Genomic DNA, 15,912 nt, shown 5'->3' on the forward strand with positions numbered 1-15,912 from the left:
GGGGGGGGGGAACTCGGGAGAGGTGGAGGGAGGAATGTGCATGGTTACTAATGAGAGACATGCACAGCGCACACACGGCTACTGCTGCTGCTGCTGCTGCCTGTCCCCGTTGCAAGGTAGCAGTTGAGATTGGGGATATGGGGGAGGGGGAGGGAGACAGGAGGATGAGGTCCTCTTGGGGGTGTGATGAAGAGACAGAAAAAGGTATTGATGTTGTAATGCTTGTTTTAGTATTTATTTATTTATTTTTTTGGTATTGGAATTTCAGTGACTTCTTTCTCCTCCCAAGGAAGGAAGGAAGGAAGGAAGGAAGGAAGGAAGGAAGGAAGAAGGAAGGGGGCTGACTTGATGGAAGGAAAGGCAGAGCGTTTTCCTTTTCCCTGTGTACTGGCTGCAGTGTTGGTTTAGTATGGGGGTGGGGAGGGGATAGACCGGGACGCGTGGAGAAGGATGGGGGCGGTTTGCATGTGTGTTTATGTGTGTGTTTCTTACTGGGGATAGGAGGACATGTGTGTTTGTGCTGTGCACTGTGGGGATCTGTGTCTGCGCCTTTATGTCTGTTCCCTGAAGTGGGTGGAACGTTGGCCCGTTCCGGGAATGTTCCATGACGTGTTGCAGCCACAGGAAGGGGGTTAACGAGGGGCTCTCGGCCGCCGCGGCAGCTTGGGCTGCTGCTTATCAAAGCAGATGTTGCTGCTGCTGCTGCTGCTGCTGCTGCCGCGGCAGCCGCCGCCGCCGCGGCTGCCCCCGCGGCTGCTCTGGCTGCTGCTCCTAGGCTCCCTTTCCCCTCCGCCCTTTCCTTCTTGTAAGTCTGGTGTAGGTGGGGGCAAAACATAGAAAAACATTGTTCCCGCGGTATGGGTATGTGTGTGCTGTTTATGGTATTTAATGGAGGAAGAGTCCAGATCAGCTTTTAAACCCTAGCTCTTATCGCAGATATCTTTATTTTACGTGGATCTGCCTATCTCTCTGTCTTTCTCCTCTCGGTCTGTCTCTGTGTCTCTCGCGCTCTCTTATTATATAACACATATCGAGTGAAACAGAGGACATGAGAAAATGCAATCCCAACAGAGCTAGACGGAATTATATGGAGGGAGAAAAGGTCAGAAGCTGTCAGTTGGTGTTCTCCTTCAAGGACTTAGCCCCCTGAGAAGGAGGGGAAGAGTATTCTTCAAGTGGTTCCCGACGCTATGCCCAGACTTGAAAGCAGCTAACTAGAGGGACTGCAGAAGCCTGCCCTCTCCCTAATGGGCGGGCATTGGGACGAAGAGGTTGAAGAAAATAGGGCTGGAGGATGGGGAGTACTCTCAAGTCTCATCCTTTTAACACTGGGGCTGCCGAATAGAGGTAGGGTCGCTCGTGCAGGCACTTTCTAATGAAGGGAAACAGGTAGTGGGAATTCATAGTACAAATTGATGAGGAGCAGAGCAAAAGGAAGCTCCTAAAATCAGTTTCATTGAGAGACTTTAGGACACCTGTAATGCCTTAGAATACACACTGATATCTGTATGTGAACAACTGACATGGCAAAACCCTTATGCATCTCTGTGCATGTTATTTTGGCCTAAGACAAACGTAAAAGAGCTTGTTTACCGGACCTTTATTGTAATGTACATTAGAACAGATTTTTCCCTTTTCTGTCATTATAAAAATAACTCAGTTTTACTTTCAAATGTTAATCCTTTTTTTAAAATGGGGAAAGTGTAGACTCCCAATAATTTACCAGATAATACTTCCTACACCCCCACTCCCCCATCATACTGAAAAACAATAGTCAAGGATTATTGATTTTTCTCTTCAGTACAGTTGTTTCTTTGTACTGTATAATCAAGCCCAGAAATTACTTGAAATATTAATAAGATCCATATTAATTACATTTTCACTGATCCAGTCTCCCAGAAAAGGCCATTTAACTTTATTAGAAACATTTTCTTCAGTACTATTTAGTTTCTTTTTCCCTTAGAAAACCAAATCTTTTTGAATATTTAGGTTTGCTTATATGCCTCTAATAAAAATTAGATTTTTTCACCTGATATAGTGTTGTAACAACATAATTTTAACCAAATAGAGGCCAAAGTATACTTTTCTCTAGGTGGATATTTAATATGTAAACAAAATGGTGTATCAATAACATATATAAAAACCATATTGTCTTTTCATTGTTAATTGCAAAAAATCAAGTAGTGTATTGTTACTATGGAGAGTATTAATCATGATACTAGAGCATTAGATAGAAAAGGAATTCATATTTTTATAGTGCAAAAGATAAGAATGCACAGAATATGCATTCACATCAATTTAATATAACAGGGTTTTTACAAGTGCCATAATCCTTTTTGACCACTAGGTTATAAATGTGCAGCATATTTGTGATATGCAGTAAAAATCAATGTTACAATGCTGAATCTTCTGAATAGATATACCAGTCAATAGTTCCCTTGTCCTTGAATTTAGGTAAGCCATGAAACATTGAAAATTAAAAAGTTGTTTGTTATATTTCTGTTAATATACTTGTTTAGATTTCAAGTTTCTGGCCTAATTTGATACTATTGTTATACTGAGTATTTCTCTTATTGTAAAGATTTTGGTTTGAATTGGGGATGAATATCCAAATAATAGAATTGATAGGGATAGAAGATATAAAGCAACTCTAATTTTGACTTGTCAGGATCTCCTGGAGACCTTTGACATAATATCATGTAGAAGAGGTATAGTATTTTGTTTATATTTGTTAGACTTGAAATGTGAAGATTTAGTATAAATTATCAGTTAACCGAGTCATATTATATAGTTACAGTGAAAGATTAGCCTGAAGAATTTTTTGATTGACCAAACTCTATGTGAGATTTGTTTGCAAACCTCCTTGTTACTATGAAAACAAAACAGAGTGTTACATGTATACAGGTATTCCATATGGAATAATGATACATGTGTATGCTTGAGTACTTGGCACTCTGTCGCTGTTCACAATTAGACAGGCATACTGAGCACTTTATACTTTTTTTTTTTTAACATAACTTCAAGCATAACCCTACCTGACACAGAATTAAAATAAATTCAGTTTAAATCTTTGACAATGGTTACCAACTAACACCAGCCTTTTCAAGCATGGGCTCTTATATAAAGCCTGAAAATACATGTATCTTGCCAGCCTGCTTTTCAAAATTGAAATAAAAACATTTTTGAGTAAGACTTCTTATGACTTTCAGTTCAACAGAAATTAATGTGAAAATTTTTTCCCTATATGTATCTTTCCCTTACCCTAAGTTACAAACAACGACAAGAGGATTTGAAATTCAAGCTATGTAACAAAATTCTTCTGGAAGACAGAAATAATGCAAGAAAATGATTCCTGACAGAATGGTGGCAATTCTTTGAGAAGTAAAATTTTGTGATAAAATGTCATGATTCTTGTTGCTGTAACTATGTGTGAGAAATGGAAATTGATGAAGTAAGCAATGGCAAAGAATGGCGTTCAAAGTCATTCTAAGTTTTAGTATGATAGGAAATTTGTTAACAAATAGCATTTGTGTATTTTGGTACTTAGTAGGTATCAACAGATCACTGTAGACCTGACTTTAGTCCTCTGTGTAGAGAAAGGGTGTACAATTTAAATCATCGCTTGAGAAATACAATGAAGAAATCTACGTCTAAGTTCTGAATCTAAGAGCCTGAAATATCAAATTGCTTAAAGTTCTGACTTAAAGTTTTTAGAAGAGGGTTGCAAATTTGATGTCACTGGAAAAGGAGCAGAGAAAAGTTTCTAGTCTGATCCAATGGACCTCACTTAGTATTCTTGAGTAACTTCATACCGTACTATGCAGAAAGTTTATATTTTCCATGCTTGATATATTCATATATATCTTATTTTGTTGTTTGTAAGGCAAAACTCAGGCTGTTGGTCAGTTGTGTCTGACTCTTTGTGACCTCATTTGGGGTTTTCTTGGCCAAGATAATGGAGTGGTTTGCCATTTCCTTCTCCAGCTCATTTGACAGATGAGGAAACGGAGGCATACAGGGTTAAGTGACTTGACCAGGCTCACACAGCTAGTAAGTGTCTGAGACCAGATTTGAATTCACAGAGAAAAGGAGTCATCCCTGACCCAGGCCTGGTGCCCTCTCCACCATATCACCTAGCAGCCCCAAACTCAGGTTATCAGAAACTAAATTGAAGTATGTAAATCAGCCTCCTTTTTAATAGTAATAGCTGTGAATGGGCTTTGAATAGGATTGAATAGAATATTATACCTGAAGGGAAAAAGTGAAACTGAGAAAATTTAAGGTGTGGTTACTTTAAGGAGGTCAAATATGATCCTGACAGAACTCCAAACACTTGATCAGGCTTGCCACATTCTGTGATTAAAATGATTGTTTTTTTTCAAGGTTTATTAGCAATTCCAACAGGAAATGAAATTTGAATATTTGTATTTATAGATGGTTAAATTCTTCTTAATTATTTGCAGCACATCTTTACTATTATCATGTCATAGATCACATTGGTTGAATATGTGAAAGATAGTTCTATGGGATGCATGTTGGACCTGAAGTTATGAGGCCAGAATCCAAATCTTACCTCGGATGCATTCTTGCTGTGTGGATTTGGACAAGTCATTTATGTTATCTAAGTATCAGTTTCCTTATTCGTTAGATGAAGGTAATAATATTTGCACTCCCTACCATCCTGAGTTGTGAGAAAGATGGTTTGTAAAACTCAAAGTGCTTTAAAAATAGATATTAGTAATGTCTATGATCTTATGATCCCCAGGGGAAGCAGAACAGTTTGGTGTTATTGAACCTTTCAGTTTTTGACTTCTCTGAGATTAGATGTGTGTCAGTCTTGATATAAGCAAGTCTACCATAAATATCTCCAAGCTATATTCAGGTAGTGTAAGATTTTATTCATGATTGATTTGGGTTGTAAACTAATAAAGCTAATTTGGCATGCATCCCACCCTCAGAGACTCTTTGAATTGTATTTTATCTGATCCATTGTCCAGTTCAGTTCAAATTTAGCAATTGTGTCTAAGAGTGCAAATTGAAAGTGAGAGTTGGCAATTATTTAGTGAACCATTAGATTATAATCTCCTTGAAAGCAAGGACTATGCCTCTTTCCATTTTTTTTTTTTTGCATCCCAATTACCTAGCACAATACACTGCTTGTGGTAGGGATTTAGTTATAGTTGGTTGATAGAACTGAATTGAATCACTAAATTCAACCAAAGAGGGATTTTTCAATGCTTCATAACTTCTGTTGTGAGTGTTGCAGCAGATTTTAAGGAGATGTCAGAATTAGATACAACTATCAGTAGGTTCCAAGGTCCATGTCCACCAGGGCAAGTTCCAAAAACCAGATTCTTGAGGAAAAGCAGTCAAGTTGAATGCGTTTAGTTAGTGTGTATATGGGAAGGGGTGAGGGAGAGAGGTGCTCATGTTGGGGAGAGTGTCGGATGGAGTTGTACTAGGAGGGGCAGGGAGTCATGGGCAACAGGGAAGTTTGCTCAGCCTGAAGTGTGATCCATCACTTCTGGGTCACAAGACGAGCATGTTTTAGGGTCAACAAGCGCTTGGTCCCAACATCTTTAGTCTGTAGTCTATCCCAGAACAGATCCCAGGTGCATTCACTCTGGCTTAATTATGCCACTGGAGAGGAAGTGCTGTAGGAGGGCTTTGGAGGTGGAAGAGCCTAAGACACTCATTCTATATTTAGCCTGCAGCTTGCCACTGCCATCATGGAATAGCTGGAGCTCTGCAGCTCTGGTCTCGGAGAGCTCTGAGAGCACTGACGTCGGCTGGCTAGAAGAGTAGCATTGTTCACAGGCCAAGTTTGGAAGAAATGACAAAAAAAAGAACACAATTTTGGTCTCTGTTTAAATTGGCCATATAGAGTAAGTGTATAGTGACCAACACTCAGGTACAACATAGCAGTAAAAATGGTCAATAGTGAATTCTTTGTGTTGCCAAAGATCTCTATGAATATAAAAAAATCCAATTTTCTAAATATGATTTTGTCTGCATAATGTAAAAATGTAATGTAAAATGTAAATAATGTAAAAAACTAGATTTGTGGAGTTTATCTCTCCTCTCTTTTCATGACACTTCTCCCCTTTGGTTCTTCTCAGTCTCCTTTGTATGACCCCTCTCCTTTCCTTTTTCCTCCACTCCCCTCTCCTCTTCCCATCTTCTCTCTTCACCTCCTCTCTCTTTCTTACCACTCCTTATACATGAAACTCCATCTCTTGTCTCAGAGCCTTTGTTTTACCCTATCCCTGGAAGGTACTCTCCTCCCTCCTCACCTCCTAGAATTTCTAGTTTCCATCAAGTCTCAGTTCAGAATCCACCTTCTGTGTGAACCTTTCCTGATTCCTTTCCCCTATGTTAGTGTCTTCCTTCAAAAATTACCTGGTATAGATTTCTTAAGTACCTATATGCGTATGTATTGTTTTATCCAGGCTAGATTTTAAGTTCCTTAAGGGTAGAAACTGTTTCACTTTTATCAATGTATCCCACAGTTCATGGCACATAGGAGACACTCAAATGCTTGTTGATTGGTTGATTTTCATTTTTTGTACAGATATGGTCTCAGACATTGCTATAGAACAGTAGGGTAAAATGTCAGAAAAAGGGAAGAAATGACATCATTAGTAAAAAATGATAATGTGTTATGTGAGCATAATCATTGCATTTTGATGAAAGTTTAATTTTGATTTTTAATATATTTTGCAATATATTTCATTATATTTTCATTCATTCAGTAGTCATTAATCTCTTGCTGAGTGTACTCTGTATTCAAGGCACATAGGAATTCTTCCACTTCTGTGAGTGGACCAATTCTTAATTGTTATTGTTGAAGATAAAATTTTAAAAAGAATGATAAAATTCTGTGGTAAACTTGGCCAAAATGTGAGGCCAAATTCATCATTCAGTGTTATGATGATTAATTTTCTGAACCTTTTTTAAAACATGAGGTATTGTTTGAAAACAACAGTTAATAGCTCTAACATCCAGGAATCTTTTCTTACTTCAGAAAATATACACAGAGAATAGCTCGCCTTGATTGTCAAGAGTCTAAATATAAAATTATTTCTGGAATAGAAATAGATTTAACTGCTTACCATCTATTTGTGAAAAAGTTTAAGGGATAGAAAAGTAGTTATATTAAAGGCAATGCAAATTACAACCTGTTAGTCACTACCTAACTGTACAAAATCATGTCTACACTCAAAAAATGGTCTAGTGTGGAACTATTTGAAATATGGATGCTTTTGTTGGCAATAATTTACTGGGTGGCTTCATTTTATTTTCTTCTGAAAAAGAAAGTAGCAGATCCAGTGAAACTACTGTTATTTATACTGTTGTTGAAGATTCACTTGATTTCAAAACTCAACAAAAATGTTGTGCTTTTGAAGCCAGGTAGCAGGTAAAAGCAGACACACCCTAGTTTATATTTACTTTAGCTAAAATACCTCCAATTTTTCCACAGTTGTTTAAAGTGTAAGTACAAACAACTATTACTTAAGATGCAAGGGTAATTCTCATGAATGTGGCAGAAAGTATTTCTTTTAAAATAATGGGTATGTCAAATTCTACACAAGGAATGTTATAGAGAAGTTCATTTGAATGGAGGTAACTATTCATTAAAAAGTGGATCTGAATTGCATATTTTTTATTTATTTTGGAAGATGTACAGCTAGCAAGGTTGTCAATGGGAAAGGTTAATTTTAGCTGGTAAATAGGAGCTATTAGATTGAAATTATTTTATGCTTTTTTTTTTTTGCTTTTTCGAGGGCATTTGGGGTTAAGTGACTTGCCCAAGGTCGCCCAGCTAGTTTTTGTGTTGTGTCTAAGGTCAGATTTGAACTCAGGTCCTCCTGACTCCAGGATTGGTGCTCTATTTACTGTGTCACCTAGCCGCCCTATTTTATGCATTCTTAATTGATTTGCAAATTATGACATTTTTAGCGTATGTTGTGATGCATGGTTTTGATGTGAATTGTGTCTTGCAATTATAGAGCATGTGACTGTTGCATTCTGCAACTGTGATATTAGAAGGAAGAGCCAGATACTTTTATTAGTCTGTTGTCAATTTGGTAAACTTATTTAAAAAAACACAATTTCCATATTTATTTAGCAAAAATTATTTCTAAAAAGCATTGTTTCCTGAATTTGGTAATTTTTTTGCTTTAAATTCATGGCCACAAGAGTCAATGGAGAGGTGTTCCATCAATATGGAAAGATGAGGGGTTCAAATTTGAAGACATTGTAATTATCTTGAGGAAAGAAAAGACAGGGTTAAGAATCTAAAGATAATATAAATGTAAAGATCTAACTAAAAATATTACAGGGATTCATGACATTTTCAATGATTAAGTTTTTTTAAACTATTATATCTCACAGTAGAGCTATTATTAATTTTTTTCATACAAAGGATGCAAATTTTAATTTTATTGAATATTTAGCATAATCAGTCTGTATTTCTACACCTCAAAGTCAGTTTGATATTCTGGTTAATTCCATCATTGTGGATGATCAATAGAGAAGCCAGTTTCAAAAATATATACTCATGGCTCTGAATAATAAAAGTTGGGTGTCTATACTGGTCACTTGAAATGCTGAATTGGTTGCTTTCTCTTATGTATTGACAGAGCCAGAAACACTTAAGTAACAAATATACTACCAGTGGTAAGGCTTATTTTCTTTCAGGTTATTTAATTTCTGATCATTTTACCTTAGTCTTATTTGGCAATCCAGTCATTGTACTGCTCCCTGTTTTTCCCCCAATGGTAGGAATTTAGTTTCAGAATGAGTGTTTATCAAATCAAATAGTGAATGGGATATTGTTTGAATGAACCTTTAAGATAACCACTAATGAAAATTACTGAATTGTATATTTCCTCCCCTTCCCTATCAGCGGAAAATCGCAGGCCAGTTCCCTCCAAGTTTTCGGTCTAAATGGTATAAACACATATGTTTATGTCCTTATGCACATACATATATTTACATATCACCATGTTTGATAAGATAATGACCTAAGGGAAGCAGTAGTTCCAAGCCCTTCTTGTCACAGTCAAATATAGATCAAAGTCTTTTCACTCAAGCACCACTTACTGTACCCAATGTACAAGATACTCTTGAGGAAATGACCAACTTCAATCATTGTCCTCACACATACAGTTATAGTCAGCAATTGAGGCAGGAGGCTTCTGTCGCCTGTGACAGTCAGGGAATGAGTGGTCAAAGGCAGTTTGACTGGTTTCTTTGTAGCAAGCATGGGAAGGATGGCCTTTATGCTGTGGCCTTATCGAATGATCATGAAGGGACCTTTAAGATCATCTGGTTCAATTTTGTGTGTGTGTGTGTGTGTGTGTGTGTGTGTGTGTGAGAGAGAGAGAGAGAGAGAGAGAGAGACAGACAGACAGACAGACAGAAAGAGAAGGAGAGTAGCAGTAAGGGGCATGACAGGAAAGTGGAAAGGCCTTTATACACTTTTTTGACAAGTCCTGATTGAGGAAAGTAGTGTCATCATGCATGGGGTCCACTGCTCTCAGATAATAAGTGGCTTTGGTGAGAGAGGTGGCATCAGTGCTCCAGATATATCCCTCCTCTTTCACTCTTCTAGAGAGCAATCCCTTTATAACAAAGAACAAGAAATAAAAAGAAAAATTAAAACGACAGTAACAACAACAAGCTGTTTGGCAAAACTAACTAACACATCAAGCAGGTTTCCATTATATGCAGTGTTCCACACCTAGAGTTCCCCCACCTCTGCTAAAGTGGTGTGAGATTCACTGTCATTTCTCTTTTTAGGAATGAACAATTATAAATTTTCAAAGCGGTTTTGCCTGTCTTGCATTTTTTATTTACTCATCTGAAAAATGGAGTTTTGTTTATAATATCTTTCAGGGATAGTACAATGATTTACTGATTAAAATTGAAGACTTCTTGTTTTCAGTATGTCAAGTAACACTATATGTGAACTAAGAATGACCTGGCTCCCTAAAAAAGTCCAATATAAAACAATACAGTTGTGAAAAGCATTAGCAGTGTTCTTTCAAAGTAATTGACTAGGGGCAGCTAGACTGAGCAGTGAATAGAGCACTGGCCCTGGAGTCAGGAGGATCTGAGTTCAAATTTGACCTCAGACGCTTAACACAAAAAAACTAGCCCTGTGACCTTCCCCCTTCCAAAAAAAAAAAATAGAAAAGTAATTGTCTGCTATTAATAGACTTTATTAAGGTATATATTATTGTTTTCAGAAAAAAAGTCTTCAGCAAGTATAAATCTTTATAACTATATGTGAAGTCTGTGTGTATCAGCCTTGCCAACCTGAGACCAAAACTTTAAGAGAATCAATCACACCTACTTTTTGGTATGGAAATGGATTGATTACATCCAAGGCATTTATCATTGTGTTCTTAAGCAAAAATTTCTTTGTAAAAATCCACAGTCTTTGTGATGGATATGCCATGCAATTACTTAAGAAGGAAATGTAAATATAAATTATTTGAATTCACAATCATTGTTGATTTGGGGTCTTTTTTGTAGGAGTTTAATAATATTGAATCTGATAGGGACAGCAGATAACCACAGCAGATATTAATGTCAGACCTGGAAAACTTTTTATGGTCAGAGCAAATAAGCGAAAGAGCTTGATGAAATTAGCTTACTGACTTTTTTTTTTCCCCTTTGCAATTTTCCTAGTTGATGAGAAGGGAAGGGAGCAATTATGAAGAATGAATGCAAAACATGCTGAAGTTAGCAACGGTGATGTTATTGATTGCTAGCATTTTTTTGTTTTATATTTGCAGCCTTAAGGATACATTTGCAGGGTAGGGGCCTTGCACATAGTAGGTGATTAATAAATGTTTATTGGGTGGAATTTTCAGTGTAATTAGCTATTGGGAATATGTTACTTATCCTCTGAAGTCATCCTTTGAGACTTTATTATGAAATGGAGGTGGCCCAGGGTTCTTGAAGCTGTGCCAGGAAATCCCATTATTATATAGGGTTTTAAGATTTGCAGAGTGCTTTGTGTGCCGTCTCTCATTTGTTCTTCATGGTAACCGTGGGGGCAGGTGCCATTATCACCCCCATTTTATAGAGTATAACCTGAGGATCAGAGAGGTCCTACCCATTATCACAGAGCCACTAAGTATCTAAGGAAGAGTTTGAACCTAGACAGTCCTAACTTCTGGTGCATCACTTTATCTGTTCTGCCACACAGACATTTTATAAGACAAACTCTGGCAGGTCCTAAACTTTGAATACAGACCTGCCAAAAGATTGTATGCTTGTCATCCAAGGATCAGTTTAGCTACATTCGGAGAGATTTGGCTGGTTGGCCAGAGGTCAACTTTTCTGGCCAAAGTTCATCTACCAAGTTATAAAGGGGTTGCCATCTTGTCAGTTTAGACATTACATGGACAAAATCCTTCATCTTCTAGTACTGAAGTGAATAACGTGCTACTACACAACCAAACTTCTTGGTAGCCATAGACTATGCAACCAAATACAAAGCAATAAAAAAAAAGGATCTTAAATACGTTGTTTATTTTACAAATAACCGGAAATTAAGATATTTTCAAAGTATCTGATTTGACACGTTTTAACTTGTTCATTTATCAGGTCCAGTCATCCATCCATCCAACAGAAATGATATGACCTGGTATGGCAATATTAAAATTGCTCTGTTATAACATGGAAACTTTGCAATTTGGAATACCTTTGGGAAACCATTGTTTTCTTTTTATTGATGCCTTTTGTTTTTATATCACATTCATTTCCAAATATATCATCCCCTGTCCCCTACCTAGTGAGGCTTCCTTTGTAACAGATTTTTAAAAAAGAGAAAAAAAAAGCAACTAAGCAAAACCAATCAACACACTGAACTGCATCTGACATTATATATACCATTCTATAACCATAGTTCCTTCCCCCAATCCACCCCCAATTTTCCTTCTGCAATAAAGGGAGTGAACTGCTTGTGAAATCAAGGTTCATTATGTTTGATTGTGGTAGTATTGACTGAAAAAGGGGGCTGTATGGGAATCATTTTGGTATGATGGAACTAGATCTGGAGTTAGGGGTCTGGGGTTCTAATCCAGGATCTGCTATTTACTGTGTGGCCTTGGGCAAGTCACTTAGTGTTCCTAGGCCTCAATTTATTCACCTGTAAAATGAGGGATTTGGGGTAAATGACCTTGAAGGCTCCTTCTAGTCCTGATCTATAATTCTTTGAACTTTGGGAATGTTCAGAAGCACTTTGGGAATATCCTTTTGATCTTCTGTTCCTTTGCTCAGTTTAGTCTTTCTTGAATACTTTTTTTTTTTTTTTACTAATTTGGCAGATCCTGTTACTGAATAAATAACACTTCACATTTATGTGGTATTTTAAAATTTATAGATCTTAATCTTATCTTTCATCACAATAATTCTTCAAGGTAGAAATTTACTATTTTGAACTGCATTCTTTTCCATGATCATGCAGCAAGAAAGTGTTAGGACCAGGAGTTCAATCAAATTCTTCAGGCTCCGTAGGTCTACTCCTCTTTCTGACTGTGTCTATGCTATCTGTCAATTAGACATTTCTAAAGGAATATTCATTCTTTTGGTCACTAGGGCACAATTTAGGGCACTGGGGTAGTGAATTAGTGAAAGTCACTTTTGCAAACCAGAGAGTTAAGGAAACTTTCAGAGTCTCCAGTTAAACAAACTTGCCCACATGTGTAGCAATTCATTCATTCAATAAAACATAGCATAGCACTATTGATTGATCTTGCATAGCAATATTGATATGTGGAAAGCAGTTGGGACAGAGGACTTTGGAGGTCATGTGGAATTAACTTCAATAAATTTTTAATACTTATTAATTGGCCTACTTTATGTAGAGCACTGTGCAAGACAGTGGAATATAAAAATTTAATGAAAGTCGCTTTTCTCATAGACCTACAGTCAGTGACACAGAAATACAAAATGATACATGATAAGTTCTTTGCTAACACATAAACCCAGTGCTATGTGGCATTTGAGGGAAGAAGGATTGGAAATTACTGACCAGGAATATTGAGGAAGCTTCATTTATGAGATGACATTTGAACTGAACTTTGAAAGGTAGATAGGATTTCAATAGATGGAGATCGGGGGACAAAGTGGGACACTCTGGATATAGGGAATAGAATATGCAAAATAGCATTGACAGGGAAACACAGGGCATATTTGGGGATGGCAAATACTCCATTTTATCTGAAGTTATCATAGATGGAAGGGGGTAGTGTGACATAATGTGCCAGACTGTGGAGGGTGTTGAATGCCAGCACAGAGTTTGATCTTTACAAGAGAAAGCCATTGAAGGGTCTTGAGAAGGAGTGACATGATCAGTTCTGTTTGTTTATACCTTTATGAAGGTTGGACTTCAGTGGGTAGAGAGTGGAGAAAGGAAGACTAATTAGGAGGCTACTGTTATAGTCCCCATAGGTGGTAAAGAGGGCCTTTACTAGGGTGGTAGCACAGGGGATAGAGAAGATGGAACAGATGTAAACAATATATTGTTTGTGACATAGAATGAGCAAGATGGGAATAAATTAAATATGAGGGAGTGAGAGAGAAAAAAAAGGCGAGGTAAAAATTAAGGATTTTGAAAATGAGTAACTGATGGTATTGCTGATAGACAGATCAGTAGCCAGACATATGCTGGAGCCAGCTCATACAGACTGGAGAACCAATTGTTAAATTTTCATTGTGAGCTCATATGCCTTGGAAGTGGACAAATACTACAGATCAGGTTTTGATTAATTGTTTTGTTAGTTGTCTAGACTTAAAATGTTAGAGAAAATGATATGTTAATAAGGATTAAACTTTAAAATGTGTCTTATGTTTTTGGAGAGCTGGTTGTTACACACTTGCTGGTTCACTCGTGGAAGTAGCAGAGTGGGGTTGAAGGAGCAAGCATTACCCTGGAAGTCAAGAAACTCAGATTTTATTTCAGCTTTGCTAATAAAAACCTAGGTTTTATTTTTTTTTAAGCAAATCATTTCACTTCTCTTGGACTATCCATTGGCTATTCATTCTACACCTTTTTATGACCTCTTAAAGAAAATAAAACAATAAAAATGAATTATGAAAATGTCTGTAAAATAAAATAATGTAATAAAATATTTAAAAATATTATTACATCTGTGTGTTTTAATTCCTGCTATGGGTTTTACATTGGATATTATTATTATTGCTATTCTTTGATTTAGAAAAGTGAACATTGTCAGGAGGTAGAGAATACATGGAGATAAAGTTATATTCTTTTTGACTATTGGTCATTTTTCCAAACCAAGTTGGCTTAATGTTTAATTCAGGTCTAAACAATTTTTGTATACATGCATACACATTCATATACTGTCTCTGAGACCATACATTATATGAAGTCTAGAGCTGATAATGGCCCCCATCTTGTAAATTGATATTTGCCTAATTTTTTGTTTTCTGATGGTTCATAATCTAGCTTTTTGGGAAGTTTCTTGGGCTACATGGAAACTCTGAAAAATGTTTATATAAATAATGACAGAATCAAAATGAATGACAAAAGTTGCTACAAATATCCTCTTAAGGTAGATGTGAAAATGCAATAATTATAAGAAAAGTCACCACTCCCCAGAGAGCACAATCTAGCAGCACAAATTGATGGTGCCAGAAATATTTCCTGATTTATAAAGAATGAGCATGGTGAGGATTTGAATGGACATACATTTTTTAGAACAGTTAACCTTTGGTGAGAAGGAGAAAGATATTTATTTAATAGGAATTGTGGGTGTGAGCCTTTATTAGTCAAACCAGTTATCACTTCTTGAAAGTTTCTACTACTTTGGGGAAATGCTTTCTCTCTATTTTTAACTTTTTTTAGGAGATCTTTAGCTACAATTTCTGTCCAAGGAGAAGGGTCCTTGTGTGTGTGTATATGTGTGTGTGTGTGTGTGTGTGTATGTATGTCTGGATGGGAGATGGGGAGTGTAGAGCTGTAACATAATAAGTTTATGCACTTCATTTCAATTTGAATTTAGATATATTTAGCTGTCATTTATGCACTTATTATTATTTAGTCTTTATTGAGTACTAAATATAGAAAGGGGCATAAAAAGAGAGGTAGCCTGTTAAATGTAGTCCTAGATAAGCAAATTCCATTCACCAACATCTTGCATTTTATCCAAAGGCTGAAGGATAAGTTACAAGAGTCCTAATCATGATTATTCTGGGCTTATATCCTCCTTCATGAGAGAATTCATAGCACTCAATTCTGCTTATAGTTTTTAGCATTTTTGTAGTTCCACATACAGAACTTGGTAGTTATCTAAGCCTTGAAATGATGAAGAAAGGCATGGGTAATTTGTGCTGAAGTCGACTTAATAAAGACAAGTTTATAGCTTCTCATCCAACCTATGAGAAAACAAAACAAAAAAAATGACTTGTTTTGGAAATACCGACATAGAAATGAATCTCACTAGAGCCAAAGACTGTGAAGCACACTGGTAGTTGGCAGACCTTGATGCTTTTCATAAAAGGTTCATACATAATCCAACCCTGCCTTTATTCCTTCAAATGGCTCTTTTTATACTTGTCTTTATTCTGTTGAGTACTTATCATTTGGTTTTGAACTGAGTTTCTGTTTTGTAAAGATATTGGGTATGTAAGAATAATCCAGCCTTACTATATGAGACAAAAATAAGATATGGAACTGAGAAAGAAGAGTGTCTGGATGATTTGGTTATTATTATTTCTCCCGGGGGCCAACTTCCTATATATACTAACTCTTAAGAAATATGACAAATGAAAGACAAAAGGTCAATTGGTAAAAGAGGACATTGCCCAATTTAACCTACTCATAAATGCTATTTGTCTTCATTCTTTATCCCAATCATATTGTGAAACTAT

At 36.6% G+C, this 15,912-nt stretch overlaps 1 protein-coding gene across 19 annotated transcripts in view; it reads left to right on the forward strand.

Annotated features, from left to right (window-relative positions):
* The window catches only part of HIVEP2 (HIVEP zinc finger 2), a 274,013-nt gene that overhangs the window by 1,028 nt on the left and 257,073 nt on the right, over window positions 1-15,912 (forward strand). For 6 of the 19 annotated variants that reach the window (XM_069077394.1, XM_069077395.1, XM_069077392.1 and 3 more), the window contains exon 1: window positions 1-116. The exons of 12 other annotated variants lie outside the window; for them this stretch is intronic. The gene's annotated coding sequence lies outside the window, so the exon portion shown is untranslated. The remainder of the gene's footprint in view (window positions 117-15,912) is intronic. One more of the 19 variants, XM_069077407.1, reaches the window with a different exon arrangement.

Source organism: Petaurus breviceps, unplaced genomic scaffold (assembly GCF_028583685.1).
Source record: "Petaurus breviceps papuanus isolate PSGF00001 unplaced genomic scaffold, PetGlider_PUasm1.0 90977, whole genome shotgun sequence".
Taxonomy (NCBI): Eukaryota; Metazoa; Chordata; class Mammalia; order Diprotodontia; family Petauridae; genus Petaurus; species Petaurus breviceps.